The 23,071-nt window shown below is 49.0% G+C and overlaps 1 protein-coding gene across 1 annotated transcript in view; it reads right to left on the minus strand.

Annotated features, from left to right (window-relative positions):
* EXOC5 (exocyst complex component 5) overlaps positions 1-23,071 on the minus strand; it is a 173,663-nt gene that overhangs the window by 84,869 nt on the left and 65,723 nt on the right. The gene's annotated exons all lie outside the window — the stretch shown is intronic.

Below are 23,071 nucleotides of genomic sequence, written 5' to 3' on the forward strand. Positions count from 1 at the left end.
AAGAAGCTTGAGAAGCAGCCCAGAACTACCATACTAAGGACGTCTAGTGAACTGAAAATGTAAACTTGGACACTGAAAGTTGAAAAGAATTAGCATTCCTCATACAGCACGTGCAGTGCATAGCCATATTCTAGCATGCTAAGATAAAGGCACAAGATTTGCTTGTGTCACAGCATGAATGTAAAAACATAACACAAATCACATATGTAATCCAGTGCCATACTCGTGCACCTTTAGTTTTCTTTTATTCTATATTAGGGCAATTTGGCTTCAATTAGTACTACTGTAGTCTATCTGAAACGGGCACGCGTTTTTCAGAGGTTGCTATCATCATGACTGAAGGACACACTTTAGAGTTTGGTGGACGCCGGAAAACTGTCAAAAAATGGTTGAAGTATGCCCCATTTAGAGCATATACTTCCACCAATTTTGGTTTGATAAAAGAAACATATATTTATGTGCTGCAGAATAAAATGCTTGACTTCTCAAACCTATTCCAGAATGCGACCACACAAAAGATTTTGGACTTCAAAAAAGCATATCACCATGTTTTCACTGCGTTATCTCTCAACAAGATTCCTCTGAGGACAAGAACCCAGCTCCAGGCACACACCTTCACACACAATGCTATTTAGCAACGGTCACCTGAAATCGTGGCATTTAAACTCAATTGGTAGGGGCATAAGAGTTCAATGTGTCAGCCATACTAGTAAACCCTGAGGTCACTTGAATTGTGTGTAAAAACAGGTATCAGAGCATTTCTTCTTAAACAAATACTAATGGAGGCGTGGCCAACTACGACCAAAGATGGTGACAGGGCTTTAAGCTCCAGCCGAGCCTGCCTGAATCTCCCATAATCCTGGGCGACAAATGGGGCAGATGGGGGCCATAGAGTACTAGTGTGATGCTTCTGTTCCAGGCGGTCCGGGGCCGGCAGAGAAGGCTATCACTAGGGACCCAGAAATGAGGCGGGCACCCGGCAGCCCAAGACCCGCATGATGACGGTTGTGGGTCGATGAGCAGAGCTGCAGGAAATTGAGACGTCAAACTCCCTGTCCTCCAACAGGGGGCTATCTCCAGACCCAGATACCCATAGTAGGCGACCCTGCCTGCTCTGAGGCAACACGATTGAGCGGGAGGCCATGGCCAGAAATTTCAAGATAACACCGCAACTCGCTGATTGAGCCCACTGCTGCCTGCAGCAAAGGGCACCCTACAGACACCACCTGGGTAGGCCTGGCCGTGGCGTAGCCAACTGGGAGGAGTCTATGGGCCAGTACCTCCCCTGGGGTTTTCATCCTCGCAAACGTGTAAGAGGCCTCTTGCACCCCTCCAGTGGACGAGCACCCAAGGCCCTGTGCAGCTGGCCAGTTTGAGCATGACGATGGCTTGTCCCGGAGACCCAGGTGCAGTGGAGGGGTCCCAGAGGGAGGAGACAGTGGGCACAAGGCTCTTCACTTGAGTGCAGACTTGCCTGTGGTAAAGCCGGGGGAACCAGACTGCAACCTGACCCCCTGATGAATTATACATAGCACTAATTACTACCAAAAGGATGAGAAAGACCCGAGGCAGGATGCCACACAATCCTGGGACAGCCCATCCACGGTCCCAGATGAGTTTTGAATCAGCTCTCCGTCCCACCGCAGAGGACAAGTTGGATACGATCCTGGAGGCAGTGCACAGCACCAGGGAAAGTCTTGAGGCTAGAACAGACAAGGCGACAATTGACCTGGGCATACTGAGGGACGACCATCGTAAATTGGTGGATATGGTAAAACGCTAAAGAAGGCTGTGAGCAAGGTGCGCCCTGTAGTAATAACACTGCAAACTCAAGTAAATGAGCTGATGGAAAGAGTGAAGACATTGGGAGAAAGGGCTGATGATGCAGTGGCCCAGAGACCCCACAATACAATATTAGACCTACAGGCCTCAGAGCACAAGGAGGTCACGCATCTGGAATACTGGCTGCGGACTGTGGTGAACTCTGAGAGGCTATTGCCATTTATTTCCCTGGAGAGGGCGCACAGGGTCCCCGGCTGGTGGGCACTGTCGCAGGCGCCACCACAACCGGTGGTCGGGCGAGTCCTCCACTAACCGGAGAGTGACCAGATTATTAGGGAAGCCCGCAACAAGACGAACCTGCAAGTGGATTAACAGAAGTGTGCAAGTTTACCCGACTACATTATGGATAAGCAGCGACAAATTACTTTGATCCTGGAGGTCAAAAAAGAAATGAGACGCTGGCGTCTTGTGCATGCTGCTCTTTCTGGGGCCCGCTTAAGTTTAAATACCAGAGCCAACAGAACAGCCCAGTGCCCATGACAGGAGCAGGTAGTGCACTTGCAGGCAGATGCAGTAGAAGCAGTGTCTTCATTTTATCTGCCAATTCCTCAGTCCCCAGCAGATCACCCAAACGACTCACAGCAGGTACGTACCAAACTAGACTCCACCAGTGGAGAGGACAAATTCAGACCTAAACTACCGCCCCAGCCCCCTCCGCCAAACCGTGATCCACAGATGACCACCGAGACCCAGAACTCGGAATGGAGGGGACCCCGACACTGATATCAGTATGGACTACCACAATGCACTGGTGGGCTATATGGACCCACAGAACTGTGGAAGCCCACCTTCCACGTACTACTGCATCTCAGGGTTGGGAAGTATGAACTTTGAAGTTCTTACAATTAATGGTTGTTTGTTGGGGGGGGGTATTCTGCCAATCGCTCTGCCCTTTTGTTCATTATTGAGTGATATCCAGCTGCCATCACTCTGTATGTATATACTGAGAATGCATCCATGCCAACCAACCCAAAACTCTAATGGCTGCCTTACCAGGAAAATGTGCTATCTTAACATGGAACGTGAGGGAAATGGGGTCCATATGGAAAAGATATAAGGTGCAAGCATACCTTAGATGCAGGGGGCGCTAACATAGCCCTGCTGCAGGAAATGCACCTAAACCACACAGGAATCCCACACCTGCAGAGATGTTGGAGGGGAGGGAGGGGCAGGGAGCAATTATATGCCACCAGTTATTCAGAGTTTGCCAGGGGTACACTGATATGGTTTAAACTGGGACTGCCCTTCCGTGAACTGTCTATTCACATTATGAGGAAGGCAAATTTGTGGTGGTCTCAGGCACACTTGCCAGAATACACGGTTTACTAGGTAGCATATATGCACCAAACATTGGTCATACACAATTCCTAGATACATTATCTGAGGTACTGGCGCAGGATGCACATTTCTCAAAACTGCTAGGGGGAAACTAGAATTGTGTCCCGAAAACAGACCTAGAAGGGTTCAAAACCCCATCACGAGATTCACTCATGGCATGTGATCTGGACCGGTGGGCTACACACTGGGAATTGCATGATATATGGCGAGCTTGGCATTTAAACCACTCTGAATACTCGTTTTCATTTTTCCATGCATGACATACACTTGAGGTTGGACAGGTTCATGGGCAGTCATGAACGGGGGGAACCACTATTGCAACTGAATACCTAGTGCATACCATCTCTTAAGAATAACCTACTACTACTGCGCCTGTGGTTGGGGGGGGATGGGAACCCCATCCTGACCTGAAAGCTCCTCGTACACATTCTGCAGGACCCTGCGACATGTGATCTACTAGCCAAGGTCATATTGGACTACTTTCAACACAACCACCAGTCCATAGCACAACTATGCACGGAATGGGAGACAGTTAAGGTTGCTGTAGGCGAGTGCAACGATAACCGGAAAGAGACCTCCTCAGGGCGGGAGAGGAGCTGCACCTCCTGGAACTGGCAATTCCATCCCTACCTGGAGAACTGGCTGAACTCGACCAGGTACGGGTCCACTAACATGAGCTCGAAGACTGGTTGTGGGCACACTACTTGCCTACTTGCAGGCTACATATGCCGAGGGTGGCCTAAGTTATTCGATTGGAACACACAAAGCAGCCTATAACATCTCCACATGGAAGAGAGCAGCTTGGTGTGCTAGCAAACAGATATCCGCAATATCTTCGTTAGACACTATTGTGAGTTTTACCAGCCCTGTGTGGCGAATACATCGGACATAGAATCCTTCCTGAATACAGTTACTCTCCCAGGCCTGCCAAGATGGTAGAAGCTTGGCGGGCCAGATTACGGAGGCTAAGGTCAGAGGGGTGTAGAAAGACCTGGCCAGAGGCTAGAACACAGGGACTGATGGCCTCCCGGTGGAGTCCTATCAAGAATATTCTACTACTTTGGCCCTCCCACCTGACGGTGCTGTAAGAGGAGGCCTATGACAGAGGTCTCCTCCCAGATACAACTCTGGAGGCGCTCCTGGTCTCGGGTACCTAAGCTGCACAAGGACCCCACTGATGTAGCCTCGTAGGCCATTGTCTATGCTAAATCACGATTACAAGATTCTCAGCAAAATACTAGCGGACCGACTGTGGCCGCCTATCAACACCCTGATACATCAGGATCAAAATGGCTTTATCCCACACAGTAATACTTTCTGACTAGTCTGGGTTCTAGGGAACACCTCTCTGTACACGTACTCGAACGCAGAGGTCCTCTCTATAGAACTCCATAAGACTTTCAACTCCACATACTGACCTTACCTTACAACAGTTATGAGGCAAGTGGGACTGGGGGACAGATGGGGAAAATGGGTGACAATACTTAATGTGCGGGCGAGAGCCTGAGTGTGCATAGGACAACTAATCTTGGGCTCCATCAACATAGGCAGGGGCATTCCGGCAGGGTTGCATCTGTCCTACTGCTCGCCCTGGCCATTGAGCACTTTGCAGCGTTGATACGGGCAGAGGGGTAGGACCAAGGAATCCGATTAAGGGACGGGGTACATACAGTTTCTTTATATGAGGATGACATGAGGTTGTTCACTGGAGATGCGTATTAGGGTGTGCCTTGGGAAGCTCAGGCTTTTAAGAGCGTCAGTAGAATTTCTTGGTTATGCCCCAACTGGGGCAAAACGTGCATTTCCAGTGTCGCCCACCTTACTGAAGGCCCCACCGGTGGTATCTAAACTCCACATTAAATGCGAACCAACAATGTTTAAGTACTTAGGGGTTAAGATCTACCATTATAATAATGATATTAGAGAGGGCAATGTGGGACCCACATTACATTTGCTGCGAACTGCAGTGACTTTTTGGCGTAACTATACTTTCACCTCATGTCTAGGGTGGCACTCACCAAATTAGGGATGCTTTCCCAGATCCTTTATTTGTGGAGCTCCTAGTCTGAATCCCTAAGGCATGGTTCAGGGACATGATTATTATTATTATTATGAGGGAACTTATATGGGACGGAGGAAAACATGGAATCTTGCTCCTTCTTCTCCAACGCCCACTGGCGGAGGGAGGATTGGCCATATCTGATGGCTTTATTATGCAGCAGCACAACTGCAGTGGCTGGCTTGATGGCTAGGAGGCAAGAGGAGTTGGGATAACTAGGGGACGTCCAAAATGAGAAGGCCTTGGAGGTCCTGCTGCTGGTTGGGAACATTTAAAGATGTTTAGATCGTGCTTTGCTGCTGGAGGGAGGAGGCATGATGAACCCGAAAGCGGCACTGACATGCCTCAGATGTCCCGTTGGTGGGGCTGGGGAGCGGGAATGGTTATCTCTCGGACCAACAGATTGCAAAATGGACACAGGCCGGGATACTTACCATACAGGAATGCTATGCTGACGGTGCACTGCACAGTTTCACGGACTTGATGTATGAAGAGAATATGCAGAGGTCTCACTTTCTCACATATGGCCTCCTCATGGACTCAATACAGGCTATCAGGTGGAGGGCCACCTCAGTCGCATGATATACTGCAAACACTCCTCGCATTTAGGGTTGGCAGGAAATTGACATCATGGCTCTATAGCACTGCCTTTACCACGTCAATGGTGCCCACAGTTGGGGTTTAAGCATGATGGGAGGATAGCCGAAGACTAGCACTGACAGCCAAGGAGTAGAACACGGTCCTGCAGAATAAGTGCTGCTTCTCCAGAAACTCTAGGTATAAATATACCCAAATCAACTATCTACACACCACTTACCTAACACCACATAGTTTAAATGGCATGATCAGCACTAGAGACAAGAAATGCCCCCAATGTTCCTTGACCGATGCAGGATTCTTGCACATTGTATGGGAATGCCCAACTGTCTCTGATCAATGGCATCTAGTGATAAGACCTAGAACAAGCCACAGACTGTTCACATCTCGAAACAGTGAAAATCTGTTTGCTGGGCCTCTACCGTGGATCCCCAGATACCAAAATGAGATCTACATTGTTAGAAATGGGGGCTCTATTTGGCAGAGGTTTACACCCTTGTCCAAGTAGGGACCACAATCCTAGTCAGGGTAAGTCACGCACAATCCAAATTATCCTGTGCCCACACTCTGGTACCTTGGCAATGAGTAGTCAGGCTTAACTTAGAAGGCAATGTGTAAAGTACTTGTGCAATAAATCATAAAGTAACACAGTAAGATCACCACAAAAATACACCACACAGGTGTAGATAGATATAGGATATTTATCTGGTTAAATTAAGTTAAAAACAATAAAGATTCAATAAGCACAAGTTGAGATATCACTTTTGCAAGATAAAAAAAAAGAGTTGTCTCTTGTTTGCACAAAGTACCCTTTTGCGTAAAAAATAACAAGCACGGAGACAGCAGAGGAGGAGATGTGTGGAAAAATAGGGTGTGCGTCAGATTTTCTGACACAGCAAGGATGATGCATCGTCTTTTCCACACTGCAAGGGGCTTTGTGTAAATTTTCGGCGCGCAGTCTTGCTTCCTCACTACGATGCAGGGATCTTTTTGATGCCCAGAGACGATGCGGGGAACATCCTGGGCATGCGAGAAGAAGTCACAGGTGTTGCATCGATCCGGTAGGCGATGCGTCCATTTTTCTGTTGCACGGCAGGCGCTGCGTTGATTCTTCACTCAGGAGGTCGAGCTGCGTCGTTCCAGTTCGGCTGTGCATCGAATTTCAGGTTGTAAGGCAGACACTGCGTCGAATCTTCACTTGGGAAGTCGGCTGCATTTTTCCGGTTCAGCTGTGAGGCGATTTTCTATTCGCAAGGCAGGCTGTGCGTCGTAGCGCTGCTACCCCTTAGGGTGTGTGCAATTGCAGTTTATCACAATACCATGCATGAGACATAATAAATGCCAGGGACATTTGTGGGTATAATATGTCGCACGTTTACTGATTACACAGGTTGGGTTAGCTTACGGGTGATCCCGGTGTCGGAGACGAGTTTCTTAAAATTGGCCGACACCCATCCTGAGAAAGCTAGAGCTGTTCGGTCAGGTGTTCTCTGCACCAACATGCTTAGCACCTTACAGCTCGTTCCTTTATCGTGGTTTACCACTTTATTAATTTGTCATGCGCCTGACAAGTCAGAGCGAGACCCCGGCCAGTCTCCACAGTTGCTCAGGATTCCAACTGTCCCTTGCGGGATTAAAGAGCGCTGTTGCATCATCCCAGGCCCCGCCGTAAAGACTCCCAGTGGCCTGACGAATTGCTTTTGGCTCCAGGAATCACCATCTGCAGACTTTTAATCAATTTTAAAGCTTTAGGATCGCCCTGTAACTCCGCCAAGCCTCGGGGATTGCATCTCGTGATAACCAAGGCCCCCCCACCTATGCTCATCCCTTCTTGCTACTTACAGCCTGCTATCTCGAGTGTCTCTAATATTTAGTAGAAAAATATCCATGCCAGCGTCAGACAGGTTTACCCCGTCTGCTGCAAAATTACCGCTCAGGCGTCTACTCAGCAGGGTATGTCTGATGAAACCAAATCCCTGCTGATTCGCACATTTTTGTAGCGACCGTTTAGGGTCCCCTAGTCGTCTCTAACGCACCACCACACCTTTTCCTTTCTGGTCAGCTTTTGCGCGCCGTACTTTCAGTTCCGCCATGTCCTGACCTATCTTGAGATCACACCATCTTAGTGCCCTATCGGAAGTGTCGCTCTTCGACCTTGCCACTAACTCTGAAGTCCTGAATGCTCCGAAGCAAGCTAGGGGAAATGTGACACAGAAAAACAGCTCCTCATACTGTGTGTTACAAATGGCTGGGAGTGCCCCCACCAAAGCCCTGACCATGTCTAGATCGATGGGTGCCCTTGGTCAGGTGTCTTTCCTTCCTGTCTAGCCCATCCTTTCAGTGCTGCCCTTAACGGAAAGCCTGCCGTCGGATCTCCCTCTCCCTTCAATTTTGAGAAATGGGCTATTGCCGCCAAGTGCCAAGAGACCCACGCGTGTGATTTCCCATTGTCTTTTGCCCACAGTACGAAGCGATGCACCCCTCTGACCGGTGAATGGGCATCTCCAGCACCCCATGACTGTGTTACTTATGTGAACCTGTCAAAACACGCCTTGTATCTGGCTCGGGTAGCAGGGGCCAGTGCTAACTCTCCCAGCGCCCCTATCCTTTGCTCCACTGTACCAAACGCCACCACTCCGCCTTGAACGGTGTCATCTCCGCCATCGCCTGGGGGCAAGCTGCGTGGAATTTCGCCCACTGAAAACGACAAAGAGCATCAGCAGCCACGTTCTTCACCCCTTGCACATGCCGCGTGCGAAATTCCACGTTTCTCAACACGCAACCTCTCACTAGCTCCCTCATCAGCCCTACCAATACTGGGCACTTCCCGGACTGGCAATTGATGGCCTGCACTACGGCCATGTTGTCTGACCAGAATGTAATCCTCTTGTTGGCTAACACTTGTGGCCACAGATGGAGAGAGAGAGGACAATTGGGAACATTTCCAATACGGTAATGTTCTTTGTGAGTCCATGCCTAAACCATGCACTGGGCCATTTCGCCGCACACCACTGACAGTCCAGGATGAACCCCAAACCCCTCTCTGCCTGAAGCATCGGTGGCGAGCTGGAGCTGCTGACTGGTGCACCATGGAGTGCGCCACTATAAGGTACCATTGAATTGCTCCAGAAATGACAGCCACATGCGCAGGTCCTCCTCCAGGCCCGCACTGAGGCGCATCAACTGTCGGGGTTTCTTCACCTTCGCTGTTGCCCTTGCTAGCCGCCTGGCAAATATTCTGCCTGCTGGTATAACCCTTGCTGCAAAGTTGAGCCTGCCCAGGAGGCTCTGAATTGTGGCTAGCATCGCTTATCCTTGCTCAGCACCTGCCGGATGTCGGCCTGCAGAGCTGTGACCTTGACCTCCGGCAATCAGCACACCCCTTCCGTTGAATCAATCTCAATGCCCAGGAATGTCAAGCGCGCCGCAGGTCCCAGAGTCTTTCCTAGAGGCAATGACACCCCCAGTGACTGACTGAGGTGTTCAAATGCACTGAGGGTTGCCCTACACTCGCCGGAACCAGCCCTGCCTATGAAGAGGAAGTCGTCTAGGTAGTGCAGTGAACTCCCCAGGGGGTGCTTTCTCTCAGGGCCCATTCCAAGAAGCATGCGAAGGTTTCGAATAAAGAACATGACACCGCGCAACCCATGGGCATGCACTTGTCGTGAAAGTATTGACCAGCCCACTGCATACCTAGGAGGTGAAAGCTACTCGGGTGGACCGTGAGAAGGCGGAACGCGGACTCAATGCCCGCCTTTGCCATGTGCGCACCTTTGCCTGCTGCGCGAACTAGGTCAATCGCCTCATCAAATGAAGCATAGCAAACAGAGCACGTTCCCTCCTCGGATGACCCTTTGGGATAAGAGAGATGGTGGATCAACCTATACTTGCCCTGCTCCTTCTTTGGCACAATCCCCAGAGGTGACACAATGAAATTTGGAAGGGGTGGCTGGGTGAAGGGGCCAGACACCCTCCCAACTGACGTTCCTTCTCCAGCTTCTCCTGTACCACTCCCGGGGCTTCCATGGCTGAGCGTAAGTTATTAGCCTCCCTAGTAACTGACGAGCCAGAATAAGGGATCCTAAAACCTTCACTGAAACCTGTGAACAATAGCTCACGTTCCACTTGTCTAGGGTAGCCTTTAAGGATCTGGGCCAAGGTGCTAAAAGTGATGAGTGATGGGAGAAGGTGCTAATGTAGTGTGTTGTGACTGCGGACAACTAGGGCTGCTTGGCACCGGCAGAGGTACCCATTGGCTTATCGGTCTTTCTCCCTTTGCTGCACTCGCACTTGGAGCAGTTGTGGGTGAATTTGCAGACGGCACCCCATAAGCATGCCCCGGCGTTGTATAGCCTGCATGAATTATTGTTGAACCTATACTGATAAGCTCCTCTCCCCCTCTGCGGGGGCTTCCCTTGAAAGGAGGGCCTAAGCTGCTGCTTAAAATAGTATGGCCTTGCTCATTTGAGTCTAGCGAAACGGGGGTCACTGTTTGCTGGCCTGCTGCCATTGCCCATGTACTGCACCCAGAGTTCAATTTCGCGGCAATCCCACGCCATCTCTGGTGCCTGTTCCATCTTTTGCCTAAATTCCCTGTCGTAGTTCAGCCACCCTGTGCCCCATTGAAGGTATATTCCTCGTATATGACCCAGTTGTATTTGCATAGAGCCGGTCCCTGTTCAGGGAACTTCTCCATGATCACTGTGGACAGCACTGCAAATGCCTCTTACCAGTTGTCTACAGATTCCTCTGGCTTAACCTTCCTCTTCCACTTGTGCTTCTCTACCTCTATGCTGGGTACTGTTATGTCTGCGCCCTCTTTGGCAAACGTGAGCAGCGAGAACATGTAAATGAATTCCTTGTTCCATATTCTCTCCCTGGCTTCGAAAGGGACCCTCCAAGCCAGGGATGACCTCCCAGACAACAAGGGGGGATCGGGCCTTACAACAGTCCTTTTTTCATTCCCACCTGCAAGAGTATCTGTCGCGAACCCGTCCGAAACCTTGGCTCCAGGCACAGAAGCCTCGCCCTGCCCCTTCAGCAGAGAGTTGGTGCCCTGGCCCCACACCTGCCCTGTACTTGCTCGCCTGCTACTCGCACCTGGAGTTTCCTGAAGAGATGAAGTCTTTTTGGCCCTGAGACTTCAGAAAACAAGAGGCAAGCTCAATCCAACCCCTTGGAGAGCACTTCTCAGCAAAGTCAGAGGCCAGCAAGGCAGCAGTCCTTCTCAGCAAAGCAGTCCAGATGAGTCTTTTGGGCGGCCACGCAGTTCCTCTTGACACTTTGCGGGTTCAGGTCTAGAGGTGTCTGATTTGGTGGGGTCAGGGACCCAGTTTATATACCCCACAATGCATTTGAAGTGGGGGAGACTTCAAAGAATGGTTTTGAAGTGCACAAGGTCTACTTTCAGTACAGGTCTGTCTGCCAGGATCCAGTAGGGGGTTTGGCAGTCGATTGTGTGAGGGCAGGCCACTAGTCTTTGAAATGCAAGTGTCAGGCCCTCCACCCTCCCAGCCCAGGAAGACCCATTCAGATTGCAGATGAGTGCAGGTGCGGCTGAGTATCCTCTGTTTGTGGTTGTCTGGGTAAAATGCACGAGGGAGCTGTCTACCAGCCCAGCCGTTGATTGCAGACAGGCTGTAAGGCACAGATGGATGTTAAGTGCAGAGAAATGCTCAGTTTCTAAAATTGGCATTTTTAAATTAGTAATATAAAATCCAACCTCACCAATCAGAAGGATTTTCTATTATCATTTTGGCCATAGCAAATATGATCTGGTTACTCATTCCTGATCAGAATCTACCCCCCAAACAGTATAAGAGGGTAGCCCTAATATTAGGCCCCACAGTAGTGGAAAACAAATTTAGGAGTTTTCAATACCAGAACATATAAAACACAACTGTACATGTCCTGCCTTTGACACACACAGCACCCTGCCCTAAGGGTTACCTAGGGCCTACCTTAGGGGTGACTTACATATAGAAAAAGGAGAGTTTAGGGCTTGGCAAATACTTTTAAATGCCAAGTTGAAGTGGCAGTGAAACTGCACACACAGGCCTTGCAATGGTAGACCTGAGACATGGTTAAGGAGCTACGTATGTGGGTGGCACAACCAGTGCTGCAGGCCCACTAGTAGCATTCAATTTACATGCCCTGGGCACAGATAGTGCACATTACTAGGGACTTACAAGTAAATCAAATATGCCAATTGGGAATGAGCCAATGTTACCATGTTTAACAGAGAAAGCATATGGACTTTAGCATAGTAAAGTGTGCAGAGTCCTAAAACCAGCAAAAACAGTGTCAGAAAAGTGGAAGGAGGCATGCAAAAAAGTTGGGGAATGACCACTCTAAAGCTGTCAGGTCTAACATACATTTACTGGCCTGGCCCTAGTCATGGCTAAGCAGCAGATTGGCATGCACTGTCGGCCACCGGATGGTCTGCCACATAGCAAATGGAAAGAGCAATTCATAAAATGCTTCACTTGTTTGCTATAAAATGTAATGCTGTTCCTGGCTTTCATCTATTCTTTAGCAGCCAGTAAGACTGTTAGCTGCTCCCAGAGACAGTTTTTTTTTTTAGACAGCGCTATGTGATTCTTAGGAGCAAAATATTGTTATATTCAATGGTAAAGAACTCTACGCTCGGAGTGCACTATGCACAACCTGAATAAAGTGGTGGGCGGGGGGGGGGGGTGGGGAGTAGGGTGTTGTGCTATGGGCAAAAATGCAGACTTCAATACTGAAGAACATCGCTTCAACTTCAACTGATTCTGAAGAAATCACAATCTCCCCTTCATTAAAAATTGAATGTGAACATGTGTAGTATTCATTTAAAGCACTCCAATACCTTCGGCCAGATACAGTCTGCGCTATTTAAAAATGAAAAAAAAAAAGATGAAATAGTACCTCAATCTCAGTGGGCAGACACTAATTAAGTAAATCAATCTGTACTTGGTCCATGCTCCACATGAAGCCAGGAAGTGACTGCATCACACTCAGTGCTGAATTAAAAGGCTGCAGAGAAGAGAAGTAAGGCTGGCATCTAATAATGAACAATTGGCGGGCTAAATGCCCCTTGTTTTTTATACAAAAGATCATTGCCAAGCGACAGTGCATGTACACTGCCTGCAGGCTCGATCTAAAAATTATCTAATTGATTCAATTTCTTGGGTCTTAAGCTTCTTCACTGCCTAACAGTTATACAGCAAGACCAAGAGCAAGTGCTAGTAGCCCTGTATAACAATCAATCAATCATAGCATTTGTAAAGTGCAGCACTATCACTCATAATGATATCTGGGCGCTGAGGGCGCCATGTCTCTGTCATAAAAACACGTTTTGAGCCTCTGTCTAAAGTCTGCCTGGAAGGGAGCTGTTCGGGATGGAGAAGCAGGCTGTTCTAGGACTTGGCTACTGTGCAGGAGAAGGAGCAGTCTCCGCTACGGATGCGATGGATGCGGGGGTATGTGCGAGGTTTCGCAAGGTGGAGCTTAGTTGTCTTGCTGGGATGTAGAAGCTCAGTCATTGGTTGATGTATAACGTCCTTAGGTTGTGGAGAGCCTTGAATGAGAGTGTGAGGATTTTGAATTGGCATCTCTTCTGGACAGAAAGCAAGTGGAGGTTTTCCTGAGGTGTAGGGTGATGCTTGAGTGCTGGGGAGGTTGAGGATGAGTCTGGCTGCGGTGTTCTATAGAGTCTGGAGCCTTATTTAGCTGGGAGGACACTCCGACGTAGAGAGCATTGCCATAGTCGAGGTGGCTGGTGACCAGTGCATGCATGACTGTCTTCCTGGTGTCAGTAGGGATCCATTTGAAGATTTGGTGGAGTATACGGCGGATGTAAAAGCAGGAGGAGGCGACTGAGTTTACTCGTCGATTCATGTATAGTTAGCATTCAAGGATGCAGTGGATTCGTTCGTGGTCTGATAGAGAGGAGTTGATCAGACTTTTGCTGGCCACCAGCTGTGGTCCCATATGAAGTTGTTCTTCCCAAGGATCAAGACTGTTTTGTCAGTGTTTAGTTTGAGGCAGCTGTTTTTCATCCATGCTGCTCTGTTGGTCATGGCGATGCAGAAGTTGGCTTTGGCGTTGTGGGGGTTCTCTGTGAGTGAAAGGATTGGCCGAGTGTCGTAGGCATAGGAGACTATACTGAGTCCATAGGATTTGACGATATCTGCGAAGGGTGTCATATAGATGTTGAACAGGGTTGGGCTGAGGGAGGGTCCTAGGGGTACACCAAAGGTGATTTTCTTGGGTGCAGAAGTGAAGGGGTGAGGGTTGATGTTCTGCGTACAGTGTGAAAGGAAAGAGGCAACCCACTTAAGGGAGTTTTATTGAATGCCTATGTTGTGGAGTCTGTTGAAGAGAGTGTAGTGGGAGACTGTATCGAATGCTGATGAGGGCTCCAGAAGGATCAGAGCTGTCAAAGAGGGTCCAGAAGTTGCCCGTGGAGGTGATCAGTGCAGTCTCCGTGCTGTAGTTGGCCCGGAATCCTGATTGTGTTTAAGGTAGTCAGTGAGCTGTTGGTTGATGGCTTTCTTGAACACTTTGACCGGGAAGGGGAGCAGGGAGATTGGTCTGTAGTTTTTGAGGTAGCTGGGGTCATCAGAGTGTTTCTTTAGGAGGGGTCTGACCTCTGTGTGCTTCCATTCGTTTGGGAAGGTTAACGTGAAGATAAAGCTGTCGAGGATGCAAGTTAGTTCTGGGCTAATAGTGTTTGCTCAGAGGCTGAAAATCCGGTGGGGTCGGAGGGTACCCCAGAGTGGATGGATGACATGATGGCTGTAGCGGTTTTTGTGGTAATCGGGGACCAGGAGATTATCATGTGGCTGGTGTTCGCTGCTTGAGAAATGTTGTCTAGGCTGGAGGTGGAGAGTCGAAATTGTTATATATGGAGGTGACCTTGATGTGGAAGGAATGGTTTCTTACCTGTAACTCCAGTTCTCTCGTAGGGGTATTTCCATGATAGTCATAAGCACTGAATAGTTCCGCGCGCCTGCGGGGACCCCGGAGCACTGTTGTGTAATATATTCTTAAGTGCAATCATCAGCTCCTTGACAAAAAAGGTCTGTGAAAAACACTTAAGAATAACAATGTGCAGCCTATGTGAACAGCTACACAGGCCAAATTGATAGAAGAAAAAACAGTTGTAGTGTAAATTCACGTTTAAACCTCAATTTATTCTATAAATACATAAATAAATACATTCTCATATTTTATTTACACCTCTCATGAGAATAAAACAATGTAGGGCAGTGTAGCCCATAGGCTGCCATTATACAGAATGAAAATAGAGCTGTGCCTTTAAGAAAGTAAAGTCTTCCTGTTTCCCATCATGCACAGCAAAAGGCAGTTGCCTCAGTTCTTTTTTGGAGGCTAGTAACCTGACATGAAGAAACAAAACATTTGTTGGAGTACCAACCTCAATAATATTCATGTTCTATGTCAACTCCACCGGGGAGGAGGGAGGGTTGCTTATGACTATCATGGAAATACCCCTACGAGAGAACTGGAGTTACAGGTAAGAAACCATTCATTCTCTCGTAGGGGATTTCCATGTATAGTCATAAGCACTGAATAGAGTAGCAAGCCCATCCCCATAACCGCGGTGGAGTAGACATAAGAAGACTGAGAAAACATGAATCATGCAAACAAATTCTTGAGCAAGGCCTGTCCAACCTGCGCATCTGCCCTAGCGTCTGTATCAAGGCAGTAATGCTTAGTAAAGGTATGGACCGACCTCCAAGTGGCATTCTTGCATATTTCTGCCAAAGGAACATTTCTCATCAAGGCTACAGTAGCTGCTTTCCCTCTGGTAGAGTGGGCTTTTGGCCTACCACGAAGGGATTTGTTTGCTAACTGATAACATAACATTATACATGAAACAATCCACCTGGATAACGATTGTTTAGATGTGCCCAAACCTGTTCTGATTGGGCCATAGTTAATAAAAAGCTGTTGTGATTTTCGTAAGCTTTTTGTCCTGTCCAAGTAAAATTTCAAGACTCTCTTTACATCCAGAGAGTGCAGAGTTCTCTCACCAGGAGTAGCTGGATTCTGAAAAAAAGTCGGTAATGAAATTGTTTGGTTCACATGGAAGTCGGAGACTACCTTAGGTAAAAATTTTGGATGAGTTCTCATGACCACTTTCGCAGAATGAAAAACCGTGTAGGGTTCCTGAGCACAAAGGGCCTGGATTTCGCTGACCCTACGCGCTGAAGTGATTGCCACCAGAAAAGCAGCTTTCCATGTGAGATGCTGCAGCGATGCCTTATGTATCGGCTCGAATGGCGGCAGCATCAGACGTGATAAGACAACGTTCAGTTCCCATGGAGGAGAAGGCTTTCTAATGGGAGGAAAAACCTTCTTTAAACCTTCTAGGAAATCCTTAATAATCGGAATCCGAAAAAAGGATGTTTGTGAAGGACTCTTTCTGTATGCCGTTATCGCCGCCAAGTGAACTTTTATTGACGACAGTTGTAAGCCCGATTTTGCCAAACTTAACAAGTATGGCAGGATAGATTGTTCTCCACAGGAAACCGGGTCAACGTTGTTGTGTAAACACCAAATGCAGAATCTCTTCCACTTGCTTGCATAGGCTGATCGTGTGGAAGGGCGCTTTGCTTCCTTCAGAATTTCCATACAGTCCTGAGGTAGGTTCAAGTGTCCATATTGCACTAGCTCAGGAGCCATGCTGCCAAACTCAACGATGAGGGGTTGGGATGAGATATCTGCCCTCTGAACTTCGTGAGAAGGTCCGGACGATATGGTAGCCTGATGTGTGGTTTGAGTGACCGGTGAAGAAGGTCTGGGAACCACCACTGGCGTGGCCACTCCGGAGCAATTAGGATCATTTTGGTCTGAGCATTGGACAGCTTCTGGAGGACCGCCGGAATCAGGGGAAGCGGTGGAAAGGCGTAAAGAAATGCTCCTGACCAGCTTATCCACAGGGCATTCCCCAGTGTCCCTGGATGGTAATATCTGGAGGCGAAGTTTTGGCATTTTTTGTTTTCTGGGGTTGCGAATAGGTCTGTAGAGGGGGTACCCCAGAGTGCGAAAATGGAATGAACGACGTCGTCGTGTAGTACCCATTCGTGGTTCTAGTCCATTACCCGACTGAGGGCATCCGCTTGAACATTCTGGATGCCGGGCAGGTGAGTTGCCACTAGCGACAGGTTCCTGGCTAGAAGCCAATGCCAGATTGTCTGAGCCTCTCTGGATAAAATTCTGGACCTGGTGCCTCCTTGTTTGTTCACGTAGTACATAGTGGCCACGTTGTCTGTCTGGAGAAGGAGAGTTTCCGTTCTCAGAGAGGGAAGGAAGGCTTTGAGCGCAAGGTGGACTGCGCGAAGTTCCAGCAGGTTGATGTGATAGAGACTCTCTCTCTGTGACCACTCGCCTTGGACTCGAAGATGTTCCATGTGCGCCCCCCATCCGAGCAGTGACGCATCTGTTACGATAGTTTGAGATGGAGGCCGTTGTTGGAACGGAATCCCCACCAAGAGATTGCTGGGTAAACACCACCACTTGAGGGATTGTAGGGTGTGAGGAGAAAGAAGGACTTTGTTCTCCCAATCGTCCCTCAGTTGACACCACTGATCCTCCAGATTTTCCTGCAATGGTCTCATATGGAGGCGAGCATTGGGAACCAGATGGATACAAGACGCCATCGAGCCCAGTAGAGAAGCTATTATTCTTGCAGTGGCTTGAGGTCTTTCCTGCAGTTGTTTGCACTTTTGGAGAATCGATAACCGTCGTTCCTCCGAAGGAAACACCTTTCCTAGCCTGGTATCTGCAATGGCCCCTAAGTAATGCAACCTCTGAACAGGTGTTGCTGTAGATTTCAGGAGATTGACTTGAAGACCAAGTTTTTGCAGCAGTTGTAGAGTCCATTCGAAATGTTGCTGTGCCTCGAGACAACTGGAGGCCTTTATGAGCCAATCGTCTAGATAGGGGTAGACGAATATTCGCTGTTTCCTCAAGTGGACGGCTACTACCGCCATGCATTTGGAAAAAGTTCTCGGCGCTGATTTTAGGCCGAAAGGTAGAACTGCAAATTGGTAATGGCGTTTTCCGACGGTGAACCTTAGGAATTTTCGATGTTTCTTGGTTACTGGGATATGAAAGTAAGCGTCGCAAAGATCTATCGCACATAGCCAGTCGCCCTGACGTAGATGTGGGTAAATTTGGTGTAAGGCTAACATCCTGAATTTTTCTTTGCGAATCCATTTGTTTGCTGTCCTCAGATCTAAGATGGGACGAAACTCTTGTTTGTCTTTTTTCGGTACAAGGAAATATCTCAAATAAATCCCCTTCCCTTGTTGGCTGATGGGAACGGGTTCTATGGCTTTTTTTGCAATAGGATATTGACCTCTAACTGTAGAGCTTCGAGATGGTGGTTGGCTGTTTTGGGTGGAACAGATGGTGGAGAACTGGTGAATCTGAGAGCGTAACCATGTCTCACAATATTCAATACCCAGGCGTCTGTTGTGATGCGTAGCCACTCGTCCAGATGATTTGAGATACTTCCCCCTACCGGAGTGGTACTTAGACGTGGGAGCCTGTCGAGTTGCCTGAGTTTGAGGTGTTGAACGACCCCTTGTCGACCTTCGCTGAGTGGAGAAACCCCTTTGATGCTGCTGTTGTTGCTGCTGCTGGGGGCGCGAAGACATCCAGTGTGGCGACTGATACCGGTGGGTGAAAAGTCGTCGTTGATATGGCCGGAAAACCTTTCTTTCGGTCTTTCCATGCCTACCGCTTTCAGGGTATCTAGTTCAGCCTTCATTCTAGCCATCTTGTCATCGGCATGAGAACCGAACAAGGTGGAGCCCGAGAAAGGTAAGTTTTGTATTCTCTGCTGCGCTTCAGGTTTGAGTGATGTAAGTCTCAACCATGCATGCCTTCTGAGCGCTATCCCGTGTGCATAATTGTGTGCGGATAGCACCGAAGAGACAGCTGCAGCACTTATAATTTGGTTAGAAACCATGGCTCCCTCACCCACGACCTCCAGGAAATCTTCCCTTTTATCCTTAGGAAGATGTTCCGCAAACTGCATTAAAGAGTCCCAGAGGGCACGCTCGTATCGCCCTAATAACGCAGTAGCGCTGGCTGCCTTCATCGTGACGGCTGCAGTAGAACATACTTTTCGTCCTGCAGCATCTATCTTTCTGCTCTCTTTATCTGGAGGCGAAGAAGAAGATGGTGAGGTTGAATGCAGTTTCTTTGCCGCTACTATGACCACCGAATCAGGTACTGGGTCCGACCTCAAGAATAGAGGATCTTGTTCTGGTGGACGATATTTTTTAATAAGTCTGGAAGGAGCAGACTTTGTTGCGGCCGGTGCAAGGAAAATATCCATTGCTGGTTCAAGGAGACCTGGAACCAGTGGAAGCAAAGGTCTGGAAGATGTCCTGTGATGCAAGGTCTCGAAGATCACTGACGTCGATGGGGCAGGTACCGCCAGCGGGATGTTCAGCTTGGTCGCCCCTCGTACTAAGACCTCCTGGAACGTATTCACATCATCTATGGGGGACACTCTCGGGGACGGTGAGTCCGATAGGGTTGGAGAGTAGTCGCGTGTAGACGAAGAACGCCTGTGATGTGAATGCTGAGATCTCTGTGATTCATGACGGTGCCGAGAGGAAGAAGAGCGTCTAGAGGAATGTCCCGAACGTCTTACAGACCGCGTTGGAGTCCTCAAAACAGACTCTGAAGGCGGAGCCGGAAGAGGCGCCGTAGGTGTTACCGGCGTCTGTGGCAATGGTGATTGTCGAGGAGAGAGTTGTGGAGACGTTGGAAGGAGGATGAGTGAAGCCGAGGATTCTGAGGTTGTATAAACCCTTCTAGGTCTTTTTGATTGTCTCGACGTCGACACACTCCTCGACGTCGAAGTACGGTGACGGCGAGTGCCCTTCGCCGTCGATTCTTCTCGCCGTTGAGAATCTCTCGGCGACGACCCTCGACGTCGCTGTGATGACGGTGAACGCCTACGACGTCGAGCACCCCTCGACGTTGATCGCTCTCGCCGTGTCGACGGCGAGCCGGATTCAGATCTCCTCGACGTGGAACGTCCTCGCCGTGTCGACGGCGACCCAGATCTCGACGGCGGAAGTCCACGCCGTCTCGACGGCGAAATCGTCGTCGACGGCGAGCGATGTCTCTTTCTCGCCGGCGAACCACTCCTCGACGGCGAGCATGTTGGCGCTGTTCCTTGCCTCGACGTCGACGTCGTCGGAGACCTGTGCCGTTTTTGAGCTGGTCTGGTCGGAGTTATAGAGGAACCAGTGTGAGCTCTGGTAGAAGACTGACCTTCTCCTCGCTCTGTGGTAGAATGACCACTTTTCCTCCTGTCCTCTTTCGCCTGGAGTCGGATCTTCTCCCTGTCACAAAGGGTCCTTCTGGAGAAGGTTTTGCAGATGTCACACGACTCCGGTTTGTGGCTGGATGGAAGGCAAATTATGCAGACCCGATGTGGATCTGTTTTGGCCTTTTTTCGGCCACAAGAAGGGCATTTGTCAAACAGTGAAGGCATTTCTGAAGTAGAAAAACCTCAAAATTCTGTCAGAATCTAACAGAAAAAAGTAGAAAATGATCACTCAATGTTAAAAACGTCGAGTGAAAATGAAATTCAAAAAGATTTTAAATGAATTTCTGTCACAAAAGGATTTTGTGAGGTAGAGCTCAATGCTTCAGGGTCCTGTCAGAAAGGAGCCGGAAAAAAGAACTGAGGCAACTGCCTTTTGCTGTGCATGATGGGAAACAGGAAGACTTTACTTTCTTAAAGGCACAGCTCTATTTTCATTCTGTATAATGGCAGCCTATGGGCTACACTGCCCTACATTGTTACCGCGGTTATGGGGATGGGCTTGCTACTCTATTCAGTGCTTATGACTATACATGGAAATCCCCTACGAGAGAAGGAATGGTTTCTTACCTGTAACTCCAGTTCTCTCGTAGGGGTATTTCCATGATAGTCATAAGCAACCCTCCCTCCTCCCCGGTGGAGTTGACATAGAACATGAATATTATTGAGGTTGGTACTCCAACAAATGTTTTGTTTCTTCATGTCAGGTTACTAGCCTCCAAAAAAGAACTGAGGCAACTGCCTTTTGCTGTGCATGATGGGAAACAGGAAGACTTTACTTTCTTAAAGGCACAGCTCTATTTTCATTCTGTATAATGGCAGCCTATGGGCTACACTGCCCTACATTGTTTTATTCTCATGAGAGGTGTAAATAAAATATGAGAATGTATTTATTTATGTATTTATAGAATAAATTGAGGTTTAAACGTGAATTTACACTACAACTGTTTTTTCTTCTATCAATTTGGCCTGTGTAGCTGTTCACATAGGCTGCACATTGTTATTCTTAAGTGTTTTTCACAGACCTTTTTTGTCAAGGAGCTGATGATTGCACTTAAGAATATATTACACAACAGTGCTCCGGGGTCCCCGCAGGCGCGCGGAACTATTCAGTGCTTATGACTATCATGGAAATCCCCTACGAGAGAAGTAGTCTGACAGGGTGTCGCAGAGTTCCTGCATTGGGTGGATGGCTATCAGGTTAGAGAATTCCTTGCTAATTTGCAAAGAGTTCTTTCAGGTGGTTTGCTGCGGTGTCAATCCGGGTAGTGATTGCTGCTTTTTGCTGCCTTGATGTGGTGGTGGTAGTTGTTGAGGGCTGCCTTGTAGACGGCTCTGTCGGAGGGGTCCTTGGTCACACGCCATTGTTTCTCAAGTTGGTGGCAGTCGCATTTGGAGTTTCTGAGCTTTAGAGTGTACAATCTACTGACTTGGAGGTGTTGTTGTTTTTAGCTTGTTTCAGTGGGGCAACTATGTCGGCGGATTAGGTGACCCAGGTGCTGAAATTTTGGACGACCTAGTTGGGGTTGAGGTATGCCGTGGGCTCGGGTTGTGAGATGCCTTGGGCCTGAGGCAATAGGGTCTCGGTTACCTTACCCCAGCTTCAGTGGATGGTGCTGGGGGTGCTTGGAGGTGGTGTGCGGGGCACTGGAGATGGTAAAGTGGACGATGACGTGGTCGGTCCAGGTGAGTTCAGTCATGCAGGTGAAAATTATTCTGTTGCTAGAAGTGAATCGTCCAATATGTATCCAGCTTTGTGCTTGAGTTTGGTGAATAGTTGGGTGAGACCGAACTTGCTGAGGATCTCTATGAGGGAAGTGAAATTGGTGTTGTTTAGATGGATACTGAGATCGCCGAATAAGACGTAGTGGAGGGAGTTGAAGGCGAGGGAGGCAAGGAGGTTGGCAATGGCGTTGCAGAAGGATGGGCATGGTCCAGGTGGTCTGCATGCGAGGGTGCCTCGCATCGCGGTGTTGGCATCGGTATGGTGTCGGAAGTTGAGGTGCTCCATGAGGGGCATTGGGTCGTCGTCATCGGTGACGGTGCACTGGAAGGTTCCCTTGAAGATGATGGTGATGCCCCCGCCATATTTGTTGGAGCGGTCTCGGTGTGTCATCTTTTAGCCATCAGGGATGGCCGTGGCGATGTCGGGATTTGAGGAGGGTGTTAGCCATGTTTCTGCGATGAAGGCGACGTCTGGGTCGTGGGTGGTGATGGTGTCCTAGATTTCCATGGCATGTTTGCATAAGGAGCGGGCGTTTAGCGGGATGCACTGGAGTTGTGCTTGGTTGTTCGTAGTCTTCTGTGTGGGTGCAGTGCGGGTGTTAGTGGGCGCAGGCGGGCACACATTGTGGCAGTGTAGGTAGGTGAAGGGTCCTTCGGTTGAGCGTGGTGAGGGTGTGAAGCAGCTGTTAATGGGGTGTCAGATGTTCAGGGCCTAGAGCTCCTTAATGGTGTAGCGGTGGGGGCGTTGGGAGGACCAGGGGTTCTGGCGCTGGGCACAGTCCAGGTGCAGTTGGACTTGCCTTTGGCACGGCAGCAACGCACCTGCTGAGGACAGCCATGCTGAAGTCCCCATTATATGTCCCATAAGGTGGGAGGACCTGGGGTGGGAAACTGGAAGATGGGGCAAGAGTGGCAGTGGTGCAAAGGAGGCGTTGGCAGGGGCATCAGCAGATGCAATCAGGCTCAGAATGAGGCAGAGCTGTCGCAATCAGGTTCAGGGATGCAGGCGGAGCTGTCACAATCATGCTCAGGAATGCAGGTGGAGCTGTCTCAGTCAGGCTCAGGAATGCGGGTGGAGTTGTCAATGGCTTGCATGAAGGCTGGGGAGCTGCGACTGGTCCAATGGATCAAAATGTATTGACTTTTAC

This window comes from Pleurodeles waltl, chromosome 9 (assembly GCF_031143425.1).
Source record: "Pleurodeles waltl isolate 20211129_DDA chromosome 9, aPleWal1.hap1.20221129, whole genome shotgun sequence".
In the NCBI taxonomy this organism is placed as follows: domain Eukaryota; kingdom Metazoa; phylum Chordata; class Amphibia; order Caudata; family Salamandridae; genus Pleurodeles; species Pleurodeles waltl.